The 5,994-nt window shown below is 41.1% G+C and overlaps 1 protein-coding gene across 2 annotated transcripts in view; it reads left to right on the top strand.

Annotated features, from left to right (window-relative positions):
- The first annotated feature begins 58 nt into the window (after positions 1-58).
- ZFAND6 (zinc finger AN1-type containing 6) overlaps positions 59-5,994 on the top strand; it is a 33,931-nt gene continuing 27,995 nt past the window's right edge. Inside the window, exons 1-2 of one of the 2 annotated variants that reach the window (XM_017742666.1) lie at positions 59-737; positions 2,174-2,264. The gene's annotated coding sequence lies outside the window, so the exon portion shown is untranslated. Of the gene's footprint in view, positions 738-790; positions 1,083-2,173; positions 2,265-5,994 lie in introns of those variants that run through there. The other variant, XM_008640076.2, reaches the window with a different exon arrangement.

Here is a 5,994-nt window from a genome sequence, read left to right as displayed (position 1 = left end):
ACAGGGGTGCTCGGGAATCAGCATGCAGTCTGTGTTGTGCCATTCTTCTGGTTAAACCAAGGGTTAACGCTAACGCCGTTTGTCGTACTTTCGCGTTTTGCTTTCTGAAAGTTATTGTTGTTGTTTTGGTGTTGGCCCAGGAACCCTGTGAGATTTAACCCATCTTACCTCCTAGGCTTTGCCAAAAGCCTGGAGTGATAGATAAGGGGTGTGAACATCCACTCGTGTTTCCACAGGATGTTAGGATTGGGTAACCTTAGAAAATAAAAAGGGCAGTTATCTTAGTGCTAATAACAACAGCAGCAACAACGAAATACAGAAGCTTCCACCATATGTGCTGATGTAATGTGGAGGCATTCAGCAAAGCCGTGGTAGTTACTTCACCCCCTGCATGGATTGACTTCAAGTGCACCGTTGTGTTCTGAAGTCCATTCCCGGAGTGTTTGTCCAGGCTTGTCCTATAATAGGTGTCATTGCATAAGAGCTACAGGGAGCAAAGAGCGTGCCGAGTTTCTTTCACTCTTCTAAGGTTCTGTGCTCACATCTTAACTGTGCCAAACTCTACCCTGAAAAGAGAAGGGTACAGCTTGGTAAGCTGCCCTGTGAACTTCAAGGGGAAAAAAAAAAGAAGAAATTATTCTCTTCTTCCTCCTACTTACAAGCAAATGGTTTTGTTTGTTTTGTGTCAAGTAATTTTTTGTACAGAGTGCTAGTCCTCTTCTGAGCTGTGGATGATGGTAAGTCAACAATTGAGGAAGTAAATATGTCAATTCCTTCCTTTGTCTCTTTCTCGTCTGTCCTCTAACTTTTACAGCTTTACTCTTTGAATTTTATCTGATTTGTTTTTGTAGTGCTGAGGTACCTACACCTGTTCTTTATTATCACCTAACTTAGAACAAGGGGACTGGCTCTTTTCTGATCTGTCTTGTGTTTGTTCAGGTCAAAATAAATGTATATTGGGAAGACTTTTATTCCTTATGATACTGAATAACAAAGTCTCTGACATGTCAGTGGCGTAATTGGGTTTATTACTTTGCAGATAGGGGAGAAGATACTCTTCACTACTGGAGAAACTGTCTCCTGTATGTATTTCATAGAATACTTCTTAAAATGCTTGTCTTAAAAACCTGTGAATCATGTTAAATTTATTTTAATCTGTTACTGTTTTACTTCTTGACTAATCATGAATTTATGGCAAAAATTAACAACATTGTATATGACATAGTTTACTTACAAGAGTGTGATTGAAGAATGTAAGTTTATATTTCAACTTCTTGATACTTCGTGGTCTCAGATGGCACATTCAAAACCTTACACAAATAGCTTGAAAGAGATAGTGGCAAGTTATCAAGAGGGAGAGTAGCATTAACACAAACTACTGAAAAGTTGCTATGGTTACAGATAAAGGTAATCCCTGTTTCTGTGAAAGTGTGTCGTTTTGTAACAGCTATATTAATCAGTCTGATTTCTGAGAGAATTGGAAGTGTACAAACTTCTGGCTCCATTTTCTTGGCAGTTAATTGCTATGCAGCCTTTTTTTTTAATACTGAATGAGCTATGACTTGCATTCAAGATATGTGATTTGACCTACAAAGATTATTACAGATTACAAATAAATGCACTTGGACTATACTACAGTTTCCTTTGAATTCAGTGTACTTATTTTTGCTCCACCCAAGAGATACCTGATATCAAGGAAGTGTCTTTTAAAATGTCTAGATCCTTTTTCAAGGACTTTGGCTGAAGCAAGTGATGTGGCCCTTTGTCACCAGAGACCTTGGTTGTGCAGCTGTACAAGATGCAATTCCATGTTCTGATTTAAAAAAAAACAACCAAAAAACACCCAACCAAATCACACACCCCCAGAAAACCCCAACCACCCCAAAGCAAACCAATGTGGCAGCTGCTGAGAGACTGAGACCTCTTAGGGATGTCCAGCCTTATGGGGCAGGGACAGATGATTCTGTTAAGGGTTTATTCCCTATATAGAAAGAGTTGGGATTCAACATTCTGGAACTTTAATAATATATCAGACCAGCTAAGCTTTGGGTGGTTTGAAGATAACTGCTAAAACATCCAGGGAAATGTGTGTGTCTGGTGTATCTGTGCTGCTGTCCAGACAGCGCAGCAGACCTCTCTGTATTTACCATGTGCACCTCTTTGTTATTTCCAGATCTGATTATTGCAGTGCAGTAGTACATCTGGGATTGAAAACAGCAAGAGGAATCTCAGAAGTTCGAGACTACTGAAAACTCATCAGTCTGGTATGTTCTCTTCAAACTCCTGGAATAGCAAGTTGAATTCTTTGTGTGTAGGGGCCTCCTTAGTTACAGCTAAGGATAAGTTTCCTGCTAGGTTTCTAGGATCTTGGCTTTTCATCAGCAATTTCGTTCTTGGGAAGTAATGTGCTACTAAGAGCTATGAACTGTGCATTGTTGGGTTTGTGTAGAAGATTGTTTTAGGTAGTGTTTGAAACAGGACAATGAACCCATGCTCTGGGGACCTTCAGTCAACATACACTCTGAACTTGTTTTCATCTTGCTTATCCAGCCTGGAAATTCCAGGTACTCTTGCACACTTTCAAAACTATAGTCAGGCTGGAAAGGAGCTATTGCTAGCAGACTTTGCAGAGACTGCACACCGATGTATTGAAGAATGCATAATATGAAAAGGAATGTTTGTTTCTTCACATAGGGAATTTTTTTTCCACTGCCTTTATGTAGTCATGGCTCTCATTAAGTTAATGGTTCTTTTAGGTTTGATAAAAAATTTAATAATGTTGTCTCAGAGTCATTTCTCAGATGCCAAAGTTCTGAAATTCCTATGCTATGTGCTTTTAAAATTGATACATTTTCAAAAATACACAGCAAGTTTGAGAACTACTGTTTATAAACAGGATTACAGCATCTGAGGGTGCCGGGAAGCTAAACACTGCTTTGAAAGCTGTCTCTAGTAATAAGAAAAGCTAAAATTCAGAACTATAATAATAATAAATAAACAATTCAGCACATGCTGTAGTGCAGACATAATTGACAACCAGAGGGTGAAGTCCTTTTCTCCAGTGCCTGTTCAGTGTGTGTATGCAGCAGATCAGTTTCTTTGCTACTTACTAACATGTACAGAATCCAGGAGGTATAATGGATTCAGGACTGAAAACCAGGTGCAAAATAGTGAAGAAAGCTCTTGTGGTTCACACTGATCTGTTGGGATCTGGACGTTGAGTAACCATCTCTTCATCTAATCCCTGAACAGCCATCACATGTAGCTTTTGATCACTGCTATTCTTGTCTCTGTTGAACGGGCGACTTAAAGATGAAAGGCTCTGTTCCTTGATCTCTTGAGCTGTGAAGTCTTCCAAACTTGCTGTCTTCTGCATGTGTAAGATTACAGGACAAATGGCCTTTTAGCTGTTCCATGATTACGGTAGTCAAATGAGAGTTAGGTGCTCTCTTACTGTCCAAATGAAAAGTTGGGTGGCAGCAAAGTGATTTTTTTTTTTTTTTTTTTTTTAACACTGCTGTGAAAGCTTCTCTGCTTAGGGGTCTTGTAGCTGCAATCTTCTATTTTCATTTTTTCTGCATTGCTACAGATATTGAAGAGTAGCAAAGGCTTAACTTGAGCCTGAACCTTAAAATGTGCCTGTGCCATTTTTCCAGTGTACGTGTGTTTAGAGGGAAAATAGATGGCTTTTTGCAGAAACTGAGGCTAAAAATAAGGCTTTCTAATGTCTACTTTCATTACATTTCCTTCAGCATGGGATAATGAATAGCAATTTTTTAATGCATGGATTCCCAGCATTTAGATACAGATGTGTTTTACCCATGATTTCTAGTTCAGTGACCTAGTGTCAACCATGAATCCACTTCACAATGATGTGGGGATCTTCACTTTTATGAGGATAACAAAGTACTCCTGGGGCTTTCTTAATACAACAGTTTTGTTGTGTGTGTTTGTTTTGGTTTTAAATGAGGTAAGCAAATCTGGGAGGCCTGTGCTGAGCAGAGGAGAGTTTGCTTTGCCATCTCCCTTCTGCTCTGGGTAAGCCATACTCTTGCTTATCAGAGGCTGGCCAAACTTCTGCCAGCTCAGACACTCAAGGCAGGTGGAAGGGGCTGATGAGCACCAGAGCTGGGTTTCAGGAGTTGGCCAGACTGCAGGGCTTGTGGGGGAAGAGGTGGGGAGGAAAAGGGATGAAACTTGCAGTGATAAGAGCTGCTAGTTGCCTGTGTGACAGAAGCATGATCTGAAGTGTGGGATGTTTGATGATAAAAATTATTTTTCATTGCTGTTACAAGGAGGTGGGACTGCTGTGGTAGCAAAGAGAGCTGGAGGCTTTTGGAGTAGTATGTTTGGTTTGGGTTTTTTTCCTCTCTTTTTTAAAGTACCCTAACAACAATGCTGACTTCAGGGTTGTCGTGTCTTCTAGCGCTTGGCAGTTTGGTTGATATGATTTGTGACTTGTGCTGCTGTTTTTATGGGCCTAAAGTTAATGTGCTCTAAATTGAAGCGTTCCAAGATTGGTTACTGAGATACTTGAGGGACACTTTACTGGTCTGTTTTGTTTGTGTGAACTGTGTTCTTGGTTTTGATTGCTTAGATAAAGGTTGGTCACAAAAAGTGTCATGCGAGTATGAGTTATCCTCAGGGGACCCCAGATCAGCTTCCAGCAGTGCTGGCTCTCTCAGGGCACTGAATTCAGATGCAAGGATTAAGGTTCTTTCAGCTTATATAGGTATTTTGGGGGAAGTTATGTGAACATTGTTAATTCTGTTCTTGTAGTGTTTCATACATATCCATTTACAACCGATTGCTGCTTTTCAGTCCTACTTGGGTTTGTGGCACGATAGGTTGCTCTAAAATAGGTAACACAAAATGTGCTACTTCATCATTTTAGCAGAAGTAAATGTCCTTCCTGAAGGTGTTTTTTATGCTCTTTTTGGTGTATCACAGCTCAAGGGAGTACTTACCTGTAAATATTTTCCGGCATTGCATGGTATTTGCAGTAAAACAGTGTGCTGGACTGCCTTGGACTTTATTAATCTGTATTAGGGAAGTTAAAATATCCCCATTTTGTGGTGTTGGTGGCGGGTGAAGTAAGGGAAGGCAGGCAGCTCCAGCATTGGGAGAGGAAAGGTGGCAAGAACCAGAAACAAGATTTTCCTCTCTGCCTTTGCACACAACAAAAACAACCCAAATGTGCTTGTGCTGGCAAGTGCTTTATCTTCCTCTAGCTTAATATTTTTAGTGATTTTACACTAAACACATGAAAATATTTTATGTAAGGCAACCATGCTACCCAGATAAGTCTTGTGTAACTATGATGATACTTGTGGGTGCAGGAGGGAACACTGACTGTGTTCTGGATCTTCCCTGTGTTGCTTGATAGGAATGGGGCAAGGTTCGTCTTGAACCAGGTGTCATATCTACACTTGTGAAATACGTATTAAGCCTTGTTTTGTTTTTACTCATCCTGTCACTGGATAGATGGGTAGGGAACCACATCTATGTTTGCACAAAGGAAAAAGAAGCACTTTTAATCTAAAGGGACAGGATTTTGTGTAGTGCTGAGAGGAAGCTGTGCCGTGAGAAACGCTGTTGTCATAACGTGCCCAGGATCTTGCAAATTTGTTCAGTCAAGTGAAGCCTGAATAAGCACAAAAAGTTTCTGGCAGAAACCGTGGTACCTTGTGGGATGGAGACAGTCACTTCCTGCGGAGCTCCTGCTGACTCATGCTTTAAATGGGTGGAAGTCTTTGGAACCGGAGACCCGATGTATTTTTAGCCGGGGTTACTAATTTGTATAGTGTGCTCGGCCTCCCAGGCTAACTCCAGTCACCCTTAAAGCGCGGATGGGCTCCAAACCCACAGCTAATTTTATCCCGTAAGTGGAGCAAGCGGCAGTTGTGTAATTGCCGCGGGAGAAGCGTTCCCAGCCTGCTCGGGTGTTATCCTCTCTTCCACCCCCGGCCGGGAGCGAGGTGCCGGGAGCGGTGG

The sequence above is a fragment of the Corvus brachyrhynchos genome, unplaced genomic scaffold (genome assembly GCF_000691975.1).
Source record: "Corvus brachyrhynchos isolate BGI_N302 unplaced genomic scaffold, ASM69197v1 scaffold97, whole genome shotgun sequence".
NCBI lineage: Eukaryota > Metazoa > Chordata > Aves > Passeriformes > Corvidae > Corvus > Corvus brachyrhynchos.
The sequence above is the reverse complement of the archived record's forward strand: the minus strand, read 5'-3'. Positions and strand labels throughout refer to the sequence as shown.